Here is a 22,484-nt window from a genome sequence, read left to right as displayed (position 1 = left end):
GTTTTTATAAAAATGATCCTAGTAGCACTAATGCTTTTTTCTACTACTGCCATTAATCATACTCAAAAGATAACCTATGCAAAACAACTCATTTTATATTTTTTGTCTAGAAAATCTTTAAAAATTTAAGTGTCTAAGATAAGAAACAAGCTAACTCTTAAAATGCAAAAATATGTTCAACATGACCAATGCAGGTACTTAAAAGAGAAATTTGTATGTCTTTGAAATTATGTATCAAAAGCTCTCTGATTAGTGTTTGATTGATGGGTACACATTCACATATTGATCATTATCTCCATTCTGTGACTTTCAAAGTAATAGACAACTGTGTGCTTGTCTCTAAATGTGTTCCTTAATCATATAAGTACTTAACTGAAGAGTTAGAGGGGATCCTTGGGAAATTCAGTGACTTTTGTTGTGTAAATACCTTTGCATTATTAATATTATTTTCAAATGCAGAATGAAATTACTTAAATTATTTATTCTCCAAAAGCACATTGTAAATGGATTTGGAGTGATCATATTTTTGTCCACTAGAGGAAATGTCTATCAAGACAATGGGGAGGGACTACAAGAAAATGAATGATCACAAGCATAAACATAAAAGATGTTGCCCTATATTTTAAAAATTGTAATTCTGCATATTAGCACTACTTGCCACACAGCCATTAACACCAAGGAGAGTAATTATGTCTATTAATACATATGGAACACACGTGGATTTTGTTTTTCAGTTTGCTATTGCATTGTGCTGTCACACTTACATATGAAAGTTTAAATATTTAGCTGGTTTTCTAACTAAAATTTTATAAACTCTGTTATCACAATGTTTTGCCATTAGGTAGCTCAATAGATTCTGCTTCCAGTACAAATGATTTTTGCAAGTTAAAATTACAAAAATCAATCATCTACTATTTCCTTGTTCAATTATAATCTTTGCTAAGACAATATGATTTATAAAATTAGTTATTAGTATAAGTATGATTGTAATATGCTTTAGAAAATTTACATTAATTCACAGTAGAAATCAGGAGTAATAAGTACCAATATTTGATAGCCTCATTTATATTAATTATTTCAAATCTCTTCAGTATTTGCTAAGCTAAAATTCGAAACCCAGCTGGAATTTTGCTTGGTGACTTGTCAGTTAGCTAATCCTGAGTAAAAAATGATACAATCCAACATATCATTATAAATTAATTGCTACACATTTCACTGGACAATGATCAGATCTCCTGGTACATTTTTTAGTAAATCTGGTCCCAGCTCTGGGAAACCCCATCTCTCCACCCTGTGTTAAAACCAAGCTTATTGTTTTGTCTCACAATTTAGTGAGAAAATTGGGACAAACACATAAAATTCATCTTTTGGTTTTATTATGCCTACGAATCTGCCTCATCTGTAATCATGTTTTCTCATTTCTTTTGTATGGACAGAAACATCTGGATCCATCTGAATTTGATCAGAGAAGCAGCACAACTACACATGATGAAAAAGGAGAGGTTTATGACAGAGATTAGTGGAGCTGATGGAGAAGTCGAGGCAGAACTATCATCTTGTGTCTGGTACTGTGCCTAAAGTCACAACAGGTCTGCCAAACCAGCTGTTGGGAAAGGAAAGCCTAATATAGCAAGAACAAGGATAATTAGAACAGGTTGAGAGTACTGGGACCCAGAAAGACAAACCCTAACTCTTGAATGACTCTCACCAACTCCCAACCCAGTGCTATGAGAGGCTTTCAGGAGAAGTTGCAGTTCCTGGAGCTGGACATGCAGGACTCAGTGAAGCTGATTCAGGAGATCTTGTCAGAACCATTTCAATCAATAAACCTTCTATCTAATTGCTCAGAAAAAAATTAAAACGTTAGCCTTAATTCATGTCTTCTTTTTGTCTAAACATATCTTATTCTTCTTCAAGTCCTGTTATTACTACTACAATGGAATGTGAAGCTTCCCATTTCTCTCCAGATAAGCAATTACTATCTGGTTCCAAGTTGTGAGCGTGTTTCACCTATAAGCATATCTTTCATAGTCCAAGTTTTGAGCCATCCCACCTCAAAAGCATAGACTCCACACAGCAGCCTTACCCGAGCCCCAAATTCGTCAATGATTTTCCTTGACATAGTGAAATCTGAAGTCCTTGCCTGAGCTCCAAATCTCAATGCCACTCCCTTCATCTAAAAATGTATCCATTCAGCCTCACCCCCTTCCACTTCTTTTTTCACTTTATTTCACCCCGCCACCTTAGTTTCCTTTATATTTTGAAATAATTCTGTGTTCTTTATCATCATAATTCAGTTGTTTTACCTTAAGCCAGTTGCTCTTCTATCTGCATGATTCTTTATCTCTCAAGTTTCATTTCAATATAATCTGCTTGCACATTAATTTTCTAATTACCATATTTTTGGTAAACATTCCCCATCTCTTATTCTTCTACACACAGACACATATACACACACTTACTCCCTTCTCTGTCTTCTTCCTGGGCCTTATAGTAATGTAACTTATGTTTTCATAAACCTTAAAAACAAAACCTGACAGAGAACAGTCAATATATATTTGTAGAAAGACAAAATTATTGCTTCTATTTGTATTCATTTTATTAATTGTAATGCTTTAAGTCATTTCACATATTCATTTGCAGTTGGTAAGTCTTATGTATGTGGACAGCTGAATTAGCCCATTTGTTTCTTTCTCGTGTTCTTTGTCTTCTTTAGAGTGCCTTACTTTTTGTGAAGGCTAAGTATACCTTAAAATATTTATTTTTAGGCTGGGTGTGATGACTCACGTCTGTAATCCCAGCACTTTGAGAGGCCGAGACAGACGGATCACTTGAGATCAGGAGTTTGAGAACAGCCTGGCCAACATGGTGAAACCCCATCTCGACTAAAAATACAAAAATTAGCCTGCCATGGTGGTGGGTGCCTGTATTCTCAGCTACTCGGGAGGCAGGAGAATCGTTTGAACCTGGGAGGCGGAGTTTGCAGTGAGCAAAGATCTCGCCACTGCACTGCAGCCTGAGCCAAAGAGCCAGACTCCGTCTCAAAAAAAAAAAAAAAAAAAAAATTATCTTTAATCTCTCTTATATGTAACATATTTTTCATCATTTAAAAATATTTTATAGTTTTGTCATACAGATATTTTACATCTTCTAAGTCCAATTTATCTTATGCTTTGAATTTTCTGACATATTTCCTATGAAGTTATTTTTCACCACAGTGATATAAAGACCTTGACTAAAATTGTCTAGCCATCACACAATTTTATAATTTAAATTCGTATCATTAATACATGTGTGATATATTTTGTTATATGATATGAGATAGGGCTCCTGCATTTTAAAAATTTATCTATATTTGTTGCCAATGACCTAATAATAACCTTTTTGTTTTACTGATCTGTCTTATATGAGAATCTTAAAGTTTTAGTGAGTATATCTTCAAATTCATCTCTGGCATCTTACACCTTTTCCAGAACTTTCCCAATTAGTGCCATATACACTCTTCCAAATGAAATTAAAACAATTTGAAATCACTTTAGAAATGTATAATTATGTTTCTAAGTATTGATGAATTACTTAGATATTTGTTTCTGTCTTTTTGTTGTTGTTTGCTACGGTTTACAAAATAAATTATCATTTTGTTAGATTTTGAAACATTGGAGTTTTTCTATCATCCATATAAAATTGTCTTTCTTAAATGAAATCTTTGTAAATAACTCTTTATATACTTTCCTTAAAATGACAATATGGGAAAAGTGTCTCACCCAAGCTATTTTCACATTTGTCTAAATTCAGATTCATATTTTTATTTCCAAGAGAAAGTGCTTATCATAAACTCAGGCAAGGATTGAAATAAAATTAAAAACAGCCATATAAATTTAGCCTTAATTTTTGAAACTAATTTTAAAATAACATAGAGTATATAACACCTAATCGCAATACCAAGTAAGATTTTTATTATAGATGTCATCTCATTTACAACATTACAAAACGTAAGTCAAATAATTGTACGCTTAAAATTTGTGTCTTCCATTACACTAACCATTACTAGAGATTAAGAACCTACTGGGATTCCTTTGTCTCATTTAATACTACCTTCAGAGTACAGACCACAGATCCGGACACACAGGTTCTTCAATAAATATCTGTTCAAAATGTGAAAAAGTTAATGAATAAACCTATAAATTCATGCTTAGGTTGAAATGATTCTGAATGAAAATTAGGTACTCCAGGAGCTTCTTGCAAATGTGGTTTAATGTTTGTCAAAGGGATTTTTTTCTAGAAACTAAAAACATCTTTAAATTATCACACAAAGGAATTTTCATAGAAAAATACAAAGATATCAAAACACATTTATATATGATTTATGTTTATCTGGAACATGTTATAACTTCTTCCATGTGACTATAAAATAAACAAGAGTGTGAAATTCACTTGGAAATATATTCTTAAGTAAAAATTGATGGGAAAGAAAAAGCATCAAAAATTACCTCTTTTCTACATCTTTTTCTTAGCCACTGACATTCTGTATTTTGAAAGAAACTGAAGGCAAATCAATTTAATAAATGTTTGCCATATCTTGACCTTAACAAAGACAGCACCATAATTCTTGCAAGTTATGAAACTCTGTGCACATAGATGTTTTGAAATGCATTTGAGGGAATATGCAAACACTGAATCAAAGAATTAATATGGTAATTATCCTGGAGGCTGTGCAAGTCTATGGTTGCAGACCATTACCCAAAATAGCCCTATTCTATTTCTAAGCTCCTCTTTCTTCTACAAAGATACAATTCAGTTTGTAGATCAGTTTAGTATTTAGTGCTCAAGCATCTTTGTCAATAACTTATCAACCATTTATCTAGAATATTTGGTTCACTTTGCCATTATAGCAGTCGCACTAACAGGATGAAATAGTAGCCTGTGTCAAATTAGCTCTGCAGTGGTCAGATGAAACAAATTCAATAAATAAGGATTTTTGAGAGTCATTTTTCCTAGTCTTTTTTTTTCAGTAACAGAATAAACCATTATAATTGAATTCAACTTTATTATCTTCTTTCTTGATTTTCTCTTTTTTTGATCAGTATTTAGCTGAATCACCTTTGTGGTTCCAGCGATATATTTTGGACCAATTTATTAATAATAGTTTAATAAAGGTTCAACAATGTACAAAAGTCCTGTTGTTTAGGATTTTATTTTATTTTACATTTTAATTCTAAACTATTATGTTAGGGGGTAGATATTTATTAGATCAGTGGAGGCTAGAGTAGAATAATTCTTTTCTAACCTATCTGGCTGAAAAGAGTATTATGAGGCTTAGAAAATGTAATTCCTGCCCCAGTTGAATTTGAGCTTTCCTCAATTCATGTTTTCAAATGGCTTACCTTGCCTTTTGATTTCTTTCTCCCCTGAGCTAGCTAATCAAATTTCTTCATCCCGGCCCTCAAATCCTCTGGCTGGTGTTCATCACACTTCATTCTCTTCTATTGCTTTGTCTTTTTGAAAGTGCTCTTGCTATTTCTTTCTTTACTTTGCAGTACCACTTCAAAGTTTTCCCCGTATCCCCTCTACAGGAAAACATCATGTCAGTTTAATTATTTAGTAAAAAAGACTAACAGAAAAGAAGTTCAAACATTAGCGATTCAGGACTGCATATCCCATTTAAACAACGATACTGCCTCTGTCTCTGAGAGGAAATGCTCTCTCAGACGTTCAGTTTCCTTTCTGTGTAGTGAGAATGCATGTAACTGTTTCCCAGCTCCCCAGATTCACAGGAGAAAAGGTGACATAAAGCACACAAAAACCATTAGGCTTTGGAACCAGAAAAAACAGTTTTCAAATGTCAGTTTTATTGTTTATAAATCAATTTTATTGGAGAAAAAAAGATTTCCTAAAAAGGTGAAATCATGTAGATTAAAATAAATTTTAAAGATTTTATTCTTCTCATTAATGAGAGACCCAGGCGAGTATCATAATGTGTTCAAAAGAGAATCCAATGACATGTCAATGTGGATTGTATATATATATGTGGTTTGTGTATATACACACATTATATCTATACATACTAACACACATACACATACATAAGGAGATACATATATATGTATATATGTGTACATATACCCATGTATCCACACACATCAAGAGTATTGGAATTTGGGTTTCTGCATATCCAATTCAGATTTGCCATTATTGAAATTAATTTTTGACATATTTTAAAATACTTTCAGACCCTAAAGTGAATGGATTTCATTTTTAATTACTGAATTTGAATATAGACAATAAACTTAGGAGTGAAATACTACTGAATATATTTCCAATTTTCCTGCACAGTGTTTCATCAATATTATAGTGTTGTCTTTGCTGCTTTCATAGCAATATACCATTTCCTTTGGTCTATATTCTCAGAGGATGCTTTGAAAATTCCCAATTTTATCTATTTATATTAAAAAACGTCCTTGAGAGAAACATGCCTGGCTGCAGATTTTTAGCAGATCCTTTACAATCTAGAAAACTATCAAGGTGATGTTTAAGAGGAGAAATAGTTGTACCAATTTTGATATTCTGATTAATTAATACATCACTGGAAATATTAAATACCATTTATATTTGTTATGAAAGCTCCATGGGCAACAAATATGTGTAGGCAGCATTAAGGCAAATGCTGATCTTGTTATCTACAATTTGACAACACTCTTCCAAAGACCACATGTACTTGTTAGAAAAAATGCCATTTTCTGAGATGTAGAAGTGGACACACATGAATATAAATCTGAAAATGTTGAACTTTGCAGGAGCCCTAAGAGTCTAGAAAACAGTCAAGGTTAGGAATTTGCTCTGTTCTTCTGTGCTCTAGAAAAGGCATAAACCAAAGGAACAGCCCTCCCGATACGACTTAGATCAAAGATGTGGAGCCTTCTTTGTTTAACCTACTACAAGTTCAGACACAGAACCTTCAAACTCCCATTCTTTGTTTCATAAATGATGAACTAAATTGCTTGTCCCCACTGATCAACAAAAACAAAATGCTTGTTAACAAAACTTCAGTTAAGTTCCTCTTCTTCTTCAAGGTCCCTGAACTTTAGCCCACCCTCAGCCCAAGCCATCCAACTGCCCCTCTTGAGAACAGGCTGGCATCAGAATAAAACATCCTCTGATCAACTGTTTGATAATACTATGCTTTCATCCCACTTCCACACAGCTGGCTCTTTTTAGCCTTATTTACTCCTCCCTGTAAAAGAAAATCCCTTTTTGTCTAATTCTTGAGATACTTGTAGATCTTATCATGAGAGCATTTTTCCTATTGCAATAGTCCGTTCAACACTCCTTGCAAAAATTCTTTTGAATAAAGTCTCTATTTATGAAATCTTGATTTGATTTTTGATATCTCACAGACTGTTATACACTTGGGCATTTTGACTTGGAATAGTTTCTGAACATCATAATGGCCCTATTATTATTAAAGACTGGTGTAAAAAGGGTCTTGAAGAGGAGCTGGAATAGACACCCCACTAAAACAGTAGCTATGATGATGAAAATGTTGACATTGTTGATATTGCTGTTGCTGCTGCTGCTGATGCTGCTGCTGATGAAGCAGGGAGTATGCAGGGAGTATCCTCTTGGATCCAAATTTAGAGCTCAGAAGTCAGGTCTTCATGCGATATTCAAAAGATAAATTAGGTAAAAAGAAAAACTCAGCTGCCACTTGAGACGTCCAGTGCATAAGTAAAAGATCAATGTTTCACTGTTGCCTAATAATTGCCTACCCATTATAACCTGTTACTAGTGTGCTCAAAACTGGCTCCTCAGAGGAAGCCCATGGTCCATTGTGCATGTTTGACTATTTTTGGACAATTATACACACAGATAGATAGATAGATAGATAGATAGATAGATAGATAGATAGACAGATAGATAGAGTCATTGTGTGTGTGTGTGTGTGTGTGTGTGTGTGTGCATGCATATGTGCATAAAGTCATTGCACTTCTTACTGACCTAGGCCTGGTGCTGGCATTTATCCAGGCACATGACTGATACTTATTTAACTTTCAGAAACTCTGTTAACTAATTAAACCATTAAAATTATTTTATTCATGGAAATATGACTCTTATTTTAACTCTTTCTAGGAAACCTCTAGATTTCACAAGTAAATTTTTATGAAAACTTAAAAGAAACAGATTAAGTGGGGAGGAATTCTTTACTAAATTAGGCAATTTCAAGTGTCCCTAGAGAGCTGATGACTCGGCAACATGTGAGGATTCCCTTACGAACTGTAAAATGATCTAAATGTATTCTATTTTTGAATATAATAACTTACAAATGCATATTTACTATGTCCTATAAAAATAAATGCAAGTAACTTCCAAATCTAACAGAGCATTGTATGTGTGTCTATATCAAAGTCAAAAGCATGTTGATTATGCACAGTGCTTGACAGAAAGAACAAGGTTAACTCATTTCTGGAGTGTAAAGAATACCCATAACCAATTTATTTTTCCCCACAGACCGTGCTTGATAGGCTTATAGTATCACAAAGCTGCCACACCATTCACTACACTTTGACTCACATCCAAATCATTCTCAGAGAACCCACATAGAAATGTGAGTAAAGGGCTACACTGTAAATGCAGAAAAAATACATAGTTTTTTATTTAACTATGTACTCTTGGGTTGTGTCATAATAAATGGAGACTGAGAGACAAAATGATATATTCATATTGTTGTATAGTGTGTTAGTAAGTGGAGAACACGAGGACACTGTACAACATTATTAATGAAAATAAGAGATTGATTAATCTATCATCTATCTATCTATAGACCTATCTATCTATCTATCTATCTATCTATCTACCTACCTACCTACCTATCCATCCATCATCTATCAAGAGACAGATACAGAGACAAAGGCAGAAAGAGGGAGATTTATTATGAAGAATCAGCTCACACAATTATGGAAGTCAAGAAGTCCCTCAATCTGCCATCTGCAAACTGAAGACACAAAAGACCCAAAGTTCTAATTTCAGTCCAAGTGCAAAGACCTAACAAGCAGGTCGGCCGATGGTGTAAATCCCAGGCCAAGGGCAGAAGAAGACTAATAGCCCAGCTCAAAGCCAGGCAGAAAGAAAAAGGGATAAATCCCTCTTTGCTATGCCTTTTAGTTCCATTCAGGACCTTAAAAGATTTTATAATGTCCACTCACACTGGGGAGATAAATCTGCTTTACTGAGTTCATGATTCCAATACTAACTTCTTCCAAAAACATCTTCATAAACACACAGAGAAATATTTTCAATCTCGGCATCCTGTGCAGGAATCAAGTTAACATATAAAATTAACCATCACAGTTAGCTACAAGACCTAAGCTTAATGGTCACATTGCAATCACTATCTTTCACATATGTGTAAGCTCTATGCATGTCTCTTTAACACTATAAGCCATTGTGGAAGTGGCAGCAGACTTTACTCATCTTCCTTCCTCTCTTAGGCTCTTAATCTTTTTTCCTTCTCCTTTCATTTGTCTTTCTTTTCTTTCCTCCATTTATTTCCTTTTTCTTCTCTCCCTTTTTTCGTTCTTTGTTCTTGCTTCTTCTTATTTTTCTGTTTATTTCCCTTTATTTTTTTTTTTGTTTGCTTTCTTGATATTTACCCAAAGGAGTTGAAAACTTGTTCTACACAAAAACCTGCACATAGTTGCTTATAGCAGCTTTATTTATAGTTGCCAAAACTTGGAAGTTACTAAGATGTTCTTCAATAGGTGAAAGAATAAATAGACTTTAGAACAGCCAGACCATGAAATATTACTCAGTGCTATAAAGAGATGAGCTATCATGTTATGAAAAGCCATGGAAGAAACTTAAATTCATGTTTCTATGTGAAAGAAGTCAATCTGGAAAGGTTGCATACTGTATGTTTCCAATCATATTATATTCCAGAATAGGTAAAAATACAAAGAGAGTAAAAATATTGGTAGTTGCCAAAGGTTAGAGGGGATGGAGGGACAAATAGGCAGAAAATGGATGATTTTTAGGGCAGTGAAACTATTCTGTTTGATACTATAATGGTGGATCATTTAATTCATTACACATTGTTCAAACCCATAGAATGTACAACCCCAAGAGTGAATTCTAATGTAATCAATGGACTGTGGTGATTATGAGGTTTCGATGTAAGATGCACTTCAAAAAATGTACAACTCTAGTGTGGGATGTTGATGATGTCAGTTTTGCTGTGAAACTAAAACTGCTCTGAAAAATAATGTCTTATATATAAAAAGAGTCCAGACACAAAAGGACAAATAAGTGATTCAATTTATGCAATACCTCAGACAAATTTATAGAGAAGGAAAAAAAATTAGAAGTCACTAGGATCCAAGAGAAATGGGGAGATAAAAGAATATTTATTGCCTTATGGGTACAGTTTCTGTTTGGGGTAATGAAAAATTTTGGATAGACAGTGGTGAAGGTTGCACAACTTTGTAAATATTATCAATGCCACTGTATTGTACATTTATAAATGGTTAAAGTGACAAATTTTATGGTATACATAACCACAATAAATAAAAAAAAGCAAGAAAAAATAATTTTAACATACCAAAGGACATTTTACTGACAAGTATTTCATAAACAGTTAAGAAGGATGAAGCCAATAATCAATGCCTAACAGCTCACTGACCTTGGAAACAGAACTCCCCACCTGCTTTACTATGCCTTTTGAAAATCTTTGCACTGCAGTCCTTTGGCCATATTTGGAGTGACATCATATGCTTCATATTCTTAAAGTAGATATTACTAAAACATTCTGTGTGCTCATCCTCTACCTTGATCATTGCCGCTGCTCTAGTGTTGTGTGACCAAAATGCTGAATTCATTGCATTTGTTAATCCAAAGGCAGTGTGGAATTCTTCCTTGGCAAGGAAACATCTATGTATAGGTCTGTTTCCTCGTCAGATGGTTATTTCTGTGAGGTTTGATGGGTGAAACTCTTCACTGATAGGTTCCTTACATACTTCCACAAACAAATACCTTTGATCCATTCTTTGTTTCAGTACACATTTAGACACTGTGCTAATGTGTTTGGAATAGGATCATTACTAAGAAATTGAGAGATAAGAATACCAGTTTTGGCTTTGGTACAAGGTAAGTGACTGACCTTGGAAAAAACATTTGTTTCTCTTGGCCTTAATAGCCCTTTTGCTAAATGAGGGTTTGGCTTAGCTCAGTAATTGACAAACGTGTTAGCAGCAAAAATCCTTGTGCACATATACAAACAATAGTGAATCTGTTCTGTTTGACATTTCCTGATTCCCTTTCTTCATCTATGAAGCACCAGAGCAAAAGCATTGGACTCAATGGTATTTAATGCCTATACTTTCATGTAGCAATCCTCTTGAGAACTGATTGTGATTGTCTCCATTATATATTAAAGCATGTGTATACATACACACTGGAGATATCATTAAGAAAAAACTTCAATATAGTAATTTTTATTAAAATTAAATTCATATAAAATAAAATTAACTTTTTAAGAGTGAGTATGTAGTGGCATTTAATACATTCATGATGTTGGACAACCACCAACTCTATTTAGTTCTAAAATATTTTCATTATATTTGTCATTTTTAAATGACTTTTCCTGTACATTAAATAATACATTTTAAATAATGTAAAAAGATAGACTGTGATGGAAACCAAAATTAAATTAACTTGAATACTACAGCAGAAGGCTAAAATTAAAATTTTTGAGCAAACATGTACACACACACACACACACACATTTAATTAATATCATTGATACCTCTTTATTATAATGGGAAATAATAAGAACCCAAACTAACAACCTAATCTATTTGGATGTTCAAGTTCAAATAGCATTTCAGATATAAAAATATAGAAATATTTATAATCTACAGAAATACATATTATTGCCAAGAAGCAGGACAATATTTCAAAAGCTGAGGGAAACCCTGAGTCCCCTTAACGGACTTTCGATTGATAAGATGTAACACAACCTAAATATAGTTTTATTCAGAAGCCCAACTTGATTTCACAAACATTCAAATATAAAATAATATTAATGTATTACTTCCAAGAATGCCCCTGTAGACCTTTCCCTAAGACATTATGACCCTTCCCACGATTAAGAAAATAGTAACATAAAGAGAGGAATACATATAATAGTAATTTTTATGCAAAATTACACAGAACTTTGGGGGAGGAACTGGGAATTAACCAACACGTAATCAAAAAAGATAATAAAAGATGGAAATATTGTTATGTAAATAACAATATTCAAGATTACATGTTTAAGGATTTTTGGAGCACTCTAAACTTTTGCTTTGTCTATTATCTTTGGTCAACGTAATGATCCAGAAGTTGTATATCACAGAGTTGTATGTCTATATTGGTTCTCTTATTCTACTGATCAACATGACGCAAAAGCAAAGAAACAAATAAACAAAAAAACATGTTTTTCTGAGGTCCTCCTAGTACTACCTCTGGGTGAGGAGTAACCAATCTGCTGAAAAACATTTCCCTTTCTGAACATGGATTGCAGACACTCCTCCTTGAGAGCAGATAGAGTGTTGGAACGAGACATCAATACCATTGTGCATTATAATTTCTCCCAACTTGTTAAGATTCTGTAAATATCTCCTCATGACATTAAACGTTCTTCTATGAGATCATTTTAATGACTAAACCATCTTTTATCATATGGTTGTTACTATAATTTAGTGAGACTGAGGACTTTGAACTGGTATTTCATGAAAAAAAAAATACCACCTTCATAGTTGGTATATGATGACAGAACAAAACTACTTGGAATTGGTGGAAATTTAGGTTATATTTCCATGGCTTTCTGACCAAATCCCATTTTAGGTGTTTTTTTTTTTTCTCCATCATGTTCTGCATTAATGGTTTTAACCTGGAGGTTAGTTTTCTCCCACAGGACATTTGGCAATTACTGTAGACAATTTTAGTCCTCACAACTAGGGTGGGAGGTAGAGAGGCGGTGTTAACTAGAATTAAGTGAGCAGAGACCACAGATGCTGCTAAACACCCTACGATGCATAGGACAGTGCCCCCACCTACAACAAAGCTAATTAGCTGACCAAAAAGTGTCTCTAGTGCTGAAATTGAGAAACTCCACTCCACGTGAATCACAAATAAAAGGAAGGTAAATATTTCAGATAGCCCACTTACCACATTGTCTTCCTCATAAACACATTTTGGATTTGGGTTAAAACGAATTTAAATCACTAACGGTGATTTACATGTGTGTGGTGTAGAGACAATTTCAATCATCTTAATACAAGAGTGTGTTGGCCCTTGCTCCTGTGCTTGGTCTATTCACCTTTTCTTAATAAGCTTCCAAGTGTGCGCCACTACATCCTCTCTCTCTTTGAACCAGAAATTCAGGAGAGGACCCATAGACCCTCTGAAGGAAGTGGACTGCTCCTGCAGGGCCCGGGAGACACCACAAATACAGTGAGTGCCCAACTGTGGAAGTGGGAAAGGGAGACCCTCCTCTCCTTAGCACACGGCCCGACTGGGGAAGCTGAAGGTCTGTTTGCGGGATAAGTTTCCGATCTTACCTGGAGCTGAGCCAATTTAGAGAGCGGAAATACAGGGGTAGAGGAAGCAGCAGAAATGCCCTGGGAACTCGCTGTGTCCCCTTGCTAGGGACATTCCTTCCTGGCACCGCAGGGATCCATCAGGTGGGTGACCAAAGGAGCGTGGGGTATAACTCCACAGGGAGAAGAGAATCTCTAGCTGAACTTTGTAACAGTCTGAACAGGGTGAGAAGCCTCCTGGCCAGAACTCGAGGGAGAGCACAGATCTGTTGTGCAGACTCCACAGGCAGGGGAAGAACTAAGCCCTTTTCTCTGGCAGCTGGAGGTGAGTAACCCAGGGCAAGTTTTCAAGCCTGTCACACCCTCCACCTGGAAACAGACTCAGGGCTGTTGGTAGGGGCATGGTGGCAGTGAGACCGGCCCTTTGGTTTGCGTGGGAGCTGGGTGAGGCCTGTGACTTCGGCTTTCCCCTACTTTACTGATAACCTGCATGACTCAGCAAAGGCAGCCATAATCCTCCTAGGTACACAACTCCAGTGACCTGGGAATCTCACCCCATCCCCCACAGCAGCTGCAGCAAGACCCACCTAAGGAGAGTCTGAGCTCAGACATGCCTAGCTCTGCCCTCACCAAATGGTCCTTCCCTATCCACGCTGGTAGCAGAAGACAAAGGCCATATAATCTTGGGAGTACTAGAGTCCTACCCACCTCTGGTCCTTCTCTATACTAATTGATGCTTTCTGGAAAGCACCACCTCCTGGCAGGAAGCAATCACACAAAAATAGAGCATTAAAGCATAAGAACCCTCATGGAGTCCATTGCACCACCCCCCACCTTTCAACTCCATCTGAACAGGTGCTGGTATTCAAGTCTGAGAGACCCATAGATGGTTCACATCTCAGTACTTTGTGCAGACAATCCTAGTAACAGCCCGGAGCTGGGTAGACTTGCTGGGTTGCTAGACCCAGAAGAGAGACAGCAATCACTGTTAATTCAGCTCACAGGAAGCCACATCCATAGGAAAAGGGGGAGAGTACTGTTATCAAAGGAACCCCCCATGGGACAAAAGAATCTGAACAACAGCCTTCAACAATAGACAGTCCCTCTGACAGAGCCTACCCAAATGAGAAGGAACCAGAAAACCAACCCCGGTAATAAGACAAAACAAAGCTCATCAATACTCCCCAAAAATCATACCAGTTCATCGACAATGGATCCAAACCAAGAAGGAATTCCTGGCTTACTTGACAAAGGATTTCGGAGGTTAGTTTTTAAGCTAATCAGGAACAGACCAGAGAAAGGCGAAGCCCAATGCAAGGAAAAAAAAAATTGATAAAAGAAGGGAAGGGAGAAATATTCAAGGAAACAGATAGCTTAAAGAAAAAACAATCAAAACTTTAGGAAAATTTGGACACACTTTTAGAACTGTGAAATGCCCTGGAAAGTCTCAGCAATAGAATTGAACAAGTAGGAGAAACAAATTCAGAGTCCAAAGTTAAGGTTTTGAATCAACCCAATTCAACAAAGACAAAGAAAAAAGAATAAGAAAATGTGAACAAAGTCTCCAAGAAGTCTGGGATTATGTGAAATGACCAAACTTAAGAATAATCAGGGTTCCTGAGGAAGAAGAGAATTCTAAAAGCTTGAAAAACATATTCAGGGGAATAATCGAGGAAAATTCTCCCAGCCTTGCTAGAGACTTAGACATCCAAATACAAGAAGCACAAAGAACACCTGGAAAATTCATCACAAACAGATCTTCACCTAGGCACACTGTCATCAGGTTATCCGAAGTTAAGACAAAAAGAATCTTGAGAGCTGTGAGACAGAAGCACCAGGTAGCCTATAAAGGAAAACCTATCAGATTAACAGCAGATTTCTCAGCAGTAACCCTACAAACTAGAAGGGATTAGGGCCCTATCTTCAGCCTCCCCAGACAAAACAATTACCAACCAAGAATTTTGTATCCAGTGAAACTAAGAATCATATATTAAGGAAAGATACAGTAATTTTCAGACAAATGAATGCTGAGCGAATTCACCATTACCAAGCCACAACTACCAAGAATTGCTAAAAGGAGCTCGAAATCTTGAAACAAATCCTGGAAACACATCAAAATAGAACCTCTTTAAAGCATAAATCACACAGGACCTATAAAACAAAAATACATGTTAAAAAGCAAAAACAAAAACCAAAAAAATAAAGTACAAAAAAAAATTAAAAAACAAGGCAACAGAAAGCATGATGAATGCAATGGTATCAAGATGGAAATTAAAAAATTCTTCTAACTGAATGACAATAATGACACAACCTATCAAACTTCTGGCATTACAGCAAAGGTGATGCTAAGAGAAAAGTTCATAGCACTTACATTAAAAAGACTGAAAGAGCACAAACTGACATTCTAAGGTCACACCTCAAGGAACTACAGAAACAAGAACAAACCAAACCCAAATGGAGCAGAAGAAAGGCAATTACCAAGTACTTACAGTCAACTGATCTTTGATAAAGCAAACAAAAACATAAAGTAGGGAAAGGACACCCTTTTCAACAAATGATGCTGGGAGAATTGGCTAGCCACATGTAGGAGAATGAAACTGGATCCTCATCTATCACCTTATACAAAAATCAACTCAAGATGGATTAAGGACTTAAACATAAGACCTGAAACTATAAAAATTCTAGAAGATAACACTGGAAAAATCCTTCTAGACATTGGCTTAGACAAGGGTTTCATGACCAAGGACCCAAAAGCAAATGCAATAAAAACAAAGCTAAATAGCTTGTACCTAATTAAACTAAAGAGCTTTTGCATGGTAAAAGGAACAGTCAGCAGAGTAAACAAACAACCCACAGAGTGGGAGAAAATCTTCACTATCTATACATCTGACAAAGGACTAATATCCAGAATCTACAACGAACTCAGACAAATCAGTAAGGAAAAAACAACTCCATCCCAAAGTGGGTTAAGGACATGAATAGACAATTCTCAAGAGAAGATATACAAATGGCCAACAAACATATGAAAAAACTGCTCAACATCTCTAATGATCAGGGCAATGCAAATCAAAACCACAATACGATGCTACCTAACTCCTGCAATAATGGCCATAATAAAAAAAAAAATCAAAAAACAGTAGATGGTGACATGGATGTGGTAAACAGGGAACACTTCTACATTGCTGATGGGAATGTAAACTAGTACAGCCGCTATGGAAAACAGTGTGAAGAGTCCTCAAAGAACTAAAAGTAGAACTACTACTTGATCCAGCAATCCCACTATGGAGTATCTACCCAGAGGAAAAGAAGTCATTATTCAAAAAAGATACTTGCACATGCATGTTTATAATGGCACAATTCACAATACCAAAATCATGGAACCGACCCGACCCAAAGGTCCATCCATCATACGTGGATAAAGATATATACATATGAATGATGGAATACTATGCAGCCATAAAAAGGAATGAATTAACAGCATTTGCAGTAACCTGGATGAAATTGGAGACTGTTAGTCTAAGTGAAGTAACTGAGGAATGGAAAACCAAACATCATATGTTGTTCTCACTGATATGTGGTAGCTAAACTATGAGGACACAAAGGCATAAGAATGATACAATGGACTTTGGGGACTTGGGGGGAAGAGTGGGAGTTGGGTGAGGGATAAAAGACAACAAACGTGGTGCAGTGTATAGTGCTCAGGTGATGGCTGCACCAAAATCCCACAAATCATCACTAAAGAACTTATTCATGTCACCAAATACCACCTGTACCCCAGTAACTTATGAAAAAAGCTAAATTAATTAATTAAACAAAATGGAATAGAAAATAAAAAACTAAAGCACAATTTTACTCATGATTGATATGCAAGAATCATAAAAGTTGTGTGCTGATAAACTGTAGAATTAATGTACCAAAAGCAAATAAAAATTTCAATTAAAAGTAAAAAAAAAAAAAAAAAAAAAAATCAGCCTTCCCCACTTTGAGTATTGAGAATGATGGATTTACCCATGGGGAAAAACACATTTAGGATTTTAATTATTATTTTAGCTAATTGGCTCCTGCTACATACTACTGGGCTTATTCTCCTTATATTTTATTATTTGGCTTTTTATCTTAACCCCTATTGCTACATGGAGTCAGTCCTAACGTCCAGGTTTTGCACTGGTGCTTTCAATTTGTTTCATTTCATTTACAAATCTGGATCCTACGCTTCCTTCCTTCTTCTTCCCCAGTGGAAGCCATTTGAATGATTTAGCTCATCTTCACAATGTATTTCTGAATCCATCACTGAGCACAGTTTCTCAAGATAAGACCCCAGCACAACTAGTTTACTTGCATCTCTTGTTTGGTTCCCATGAACAACATCTTCCCTCTCCTGGCTTGTTGTTGCTCTGGCACGTGAGCAATTTTTGTGAACATATATGTGATCCAAATATTGACAGTTCACTATGCCACACCTTACCCCAGCCTCATCATAGCATACACTAATAAGTGGTCAATGTAAAGAAAAATTTTACCTTGTTGCTTAAATGTGCTATTTTCAGAGAGACTGCATAACCACTAATAGGTAACTTGCTCTCATGTTCTTGGACATAAAACATTAGAATAGTGGTCAATCTCTGGCCCACATGCATCAATTAGAATCTGTTGATTAAATACTTTGTTCATATTTTCTTATTCTTTTTTCTTTGTCTTTGTTGAATTGGGTTAATAGATTTCCAATTGTCATTCAGAGACTAATTCAGGAACCAGACAATTAACTTACTTTTATGAAAAGGAAAGAGGTAATGGGAGATAGTAGCAAATTAGAAAGTGTACATCTACTTTCTAATTTGTGCCCGTTACTCAGTTTCTAAGGATGGTTGATCTCTAGAAACCATGTCAAGTATTTCTACATTTTCTAATCTAATTATTAAAAAAAAACTAGACATTATATTTCTCTAAGAATTATCCTAGCAATTTGGGAGGTTGATGTGGGAGAATTTATCGAGGCCACGAATTCAAGACCAGAGTGAGCAATATGGTAAACTTTGGCTGTAAAAGATAGAAATAAATTTTAAAAATTAGCTGGGTGTGGTGGCACTCACCTATAGTATCAGCTACTCAGGAGGCTGAGGTAGGAGGATCACTTGAGCCCAGAATTTGGAGGCTTTAGTGAGCTATGATTACACCACTGCACTCTGAAAACAAATAAACAGACAAACAAAAACAAAAAGAATTATCCTAATTTTGAATTGTTGGCAAATTTTAACTTAATTTAAATTTAATTGTTGGCAAATTTCATGTTTTTGCCCCTGGACATGAATTTCTAGTTTGCAACTTTTATTTCTATTTGGTTTATATTGCCTTATTTTCTATTATTTTTTTTTACCATGCATGATATTTTTACAGCATATTTTTGCAAATGTTACCACAAACTATGCATAATCAATGTACATTGCTAGATCAAAATTCTTAATCTTTGATCTACAAAATAGCCATTATCACTTAAGAACACTAAAATTATATTTTAATTAAAAGTTTTGATAACTTAGCCCAAGGGAATAAATGATGTGGAATTACAAATGCTACAAGAGAATAGTAGGTAGAGAATTCTTATAATGTGGGACATGAAACTTTTAGGCTTCTCTACAAAATAACTAAGATTTGCCTAATAATTCATAATTAGTATTCTATGTCATAACATTAAAGAATTTGTTACACAGAATAATCTATGCAAGGACCTACTATTATCTATAATAGTAAAAAGTAAAAAGTAGACTTGAAGACTTGGTCAATCTTATACAGATTTAAGCAAAAGTTGTAGAACCAAATATTGATGATCTGACTTCAAGCTTCAGGTTTCCCCCATGACACAAGGCCAGTTGTATTTGAAACATACCAATTTTCATAAACCTGCCCAAGGGAATTGGCAAAACAATTAATTGACGCAATGACTTTGAAACATGGTACCTGATCTTAGTGCCTCTGAAATATCACTTACAGATGAAGAAATTTTCAGTATTATCATCTTCTAACACTTCGGCACTGAGGAAATTGTAAGAAAGAGGACCACGAAGTGGCCTGACACTTGCTCCTGGCTTTTAATTTAATATTGTTAAAAACAATTTAATAAAATAATATTGTTAAAAATAATTTAATAAAATACATGCTGTGCTGGCAACTTACAACTGTGAGCTATCCTGAGATTCAAATATAATGATGACCAACGGCAATTTCTTTCTTTATTGTGTGACATATGTGAGTGTGATTATATAACTTCCTCAAGGCAAAATGCTGTTTTAAAGGCTTACCTAAAGAAAACAAAACTATTTTTGTTTCTGAGTTGATTATACTTTGATTTTTGTTTAACCTATTCTCCTAATTAATGGTCTGAAAGAGATATTTGACTTTCCAAACACTCCTAGTCCTCGTTCATGGATTTCACATTGTGTAGACAATTGGAGAATTTTCTAATGCAGTTGGTGGAACCTGATTTCTGTTGGTCTTTAGGGAAAGCATAAACTTTGCTTTTTTTTTTTTTTTCTTTCTAAACCTCGCAGGAAGAAATTCTAACATTGTACTCACTGCTGAAGGTCTGTCCTTTACAAAGAGGCAAAAGTTGTGTCATTCCCTTGGCACATTGACGTGTACCTGTGAGATTCTCCAACACTGAAGATTTATTTTCCCCAGTGGTTGCTGGTTAAAGACCTGCCTGGGGCCTCCTGCTTTCTTGGGTGGGCCTGAAACCTGAGAGCTAGGCAGAAATGTAGGTGGGTCCCAGAAAAAAAGTATCTATGGGGTGAATGGCTTATCTTCTACTTTGTATGATGAGAAGAAAATATCATTTCTTATTTCCGTTCTTCCTTAGCATCATCTTTCTTTGCCACTTTACATTAGAATAGTAGTAAATTCTTAGAAGCCATGTAAATAAAGTGTGGGCCTAAGGGATAACTAACAAGATAAGACTCAGTGTTTATTCAAAAGTGGTCCTTACAGGTTTGGATATCTCACAGGATTGTGATGTGCAGATAAGAGTTTGGGACTTTGAAATATATGCATATACAGTAATACACAGAGCAAATTTACCTGGACTTTTTATTTGGCCATATACCTACACATTTTTAGTATTCTAGAATTATATCTGCCATATTCTTTTTTCTATATTATGCATGAGAAATATGTGGATTAGTAAACTAGGGGCAGACATGCACAAAGGCCCAGGCTTTATAAAGGAGTCTTACTCCTCAAGCAGTTTTCAGCAGTTTAACTATGGGCAAAATCCCATGCAAAATTCTTGTTCAATAAGACATTCTGGAAACCACCTAATTTTAAAAGAGTCTGTGTCTAGTTTTAGAGTTAAATTAGGCTCGCATGGAAGCTCAAATCGCAATGGCAACCACTCTTCTCATGTGCAAATGTATGCATTTAGAAAGGATACTGAATTTTGTATCTAAGGTAATTAGTTTTTGGTAGGAATGGGATTCTTTTCTGGAGATGCATTTACTGTGCTGATAAGTTGCATAATATATGAAGCATGGCACTATATCAATATATTTATAGGTATTTCAGTGTTCATATTTACTGCTGGGAATGGAGAGGAGGTGACTTGCTTTTGACAATGTAGGTGTTTAAGGCTGATATCCATATTCAGACAAACATTATTCACTATCATATTCAGGCAAACAGTATTGATTCACTGGAAGTTAGAAATAGAAGTATTTCCAACTCAAAGTATTTATCTTCCCTTACGTATTCCAAGGATTCTAAAAAGCTATCTGTTGTACAAACATTCTCCAAAATAGTTAGAATTATTCTATTAGATTTTTCTAGTAGGACAATATAGCATGATCTTTCCTAAAATGTGTTTTCTTTGCTTCTGCCTTGAATCTGATTCAGTCTTTGAAATCAAGTCAAGGATTCCGAAGTTCAAGATCCGGTCATTTATTTTCTTTTCAAACTCAAATATATGCAAAACCCTACCCATAACACTGCAGGGCTATTACCAATTCCCTTAACCACCAAATAGTCTTAATCCTCTATTTTGAGGAAGCATCAGTTCTATCCCAGCTCTGATGCCTATAAAAAGATAGCAGCGGGAATCAGAAAGATTCTCTGTTCCTCACAGAACCAGATTTCTGAGACAGAATGATGAGGGTCAGAGATGACATTTAGGATGACAAGCTTAAGGGTAAGAATGTTGCCTATCCTGGGTTGAAACTGTTTCATACAACGTCAAAGCAAAAACTTCAAAGCTATGTCAGAGAGAAAAGTATTGCAAAGAGTTATACAGAAAGAGATGAGTTTTTTTAAACAAGCAAACTGAACAAAGGTACATAATGGGGCAGAGTTTGTGTTCCTTGGTTGACATCCCATGGGTATTAACCAGAATGATAATAGTTCTTTGGTCCATTCACCTTTGGCTGTAATGCAAGATTAAGATGATAGTTTCAACTTGGGAACATTTGGAGTTTGTGAGTAGGGTTATTTGTATGCATCTATGTGCCCTTTGGAAGAATTTGTAAATGATTTGCTTAATAACTTTTAAAATCTGGTTTTGTTCTGACATTGCTCCTAGGTAATTGGTTGTTACAAGAGAAGAGAAAGAGCAACAGTGAAAATAAACACACGCACAAAGCAAAGGCATTTTTTTCCACTTCAACAGAGCTCCTAGGCCTAAACAGGGCAGGGGAATTGTGAATGTCACAGTGCCATTAACAGCAAAGCCCAGTGACATGAGTTTGTCTATGTAACAAACCTGCACATGTACTCCTGGATCTAAAATAAAAATTTAAAAAATAAATAAATACAGTTAAATTAAAAAGAGTACTCTCACTTAATCAGCAAGGTCATGACGCTATTGCCAATTGATTATTTTTTGTCATATAATGACATTTGATTGAGAACATGATTTATTTCATTCTATTACCA

At 35.3% G+C, this 22,484-nt stretch overlaps 1 long non-coding RNA gene across 1 annotated transcript; it reads left to right on the top strand.

Annotated features, from left to right (window-relative positions):
* The first annotated feature begins 21,686 nt into the window (after positions 1–21,686).
* On the top strand, positions 21,687–22,356 carry LOC107127197 (uncharacterized). The gene is made up of 2 exons (XR_001484725.3): positions 21,687–21,744; positions 22,132–22,356. It is a non-coding gene; the product is annotated as an uncharacterized lncRNA (long non-coding RNA).
* Positions 22,357–22,484: the final 128 nt, after the last annotated feature.

Source organism: Macaca fascicularis, chromosome 13 (genome assembly GCF_037993035.2).
Source record: "Macaca fascicularis isolate 582-1 chromosome 13, T2T-MFA8v1.1".
In the NCBI taxonomy this organism is placed as follows: Eukaryota; Metazoa; Chordata; class Mammalia; order Primates; family Cercopithecidae; genus Macaca; species Macaca fascicularis.
Note: the sequence above shows the minus strand (reverse complement) of the source record. Positions and strands in the feature narration are given on the sequence as shown.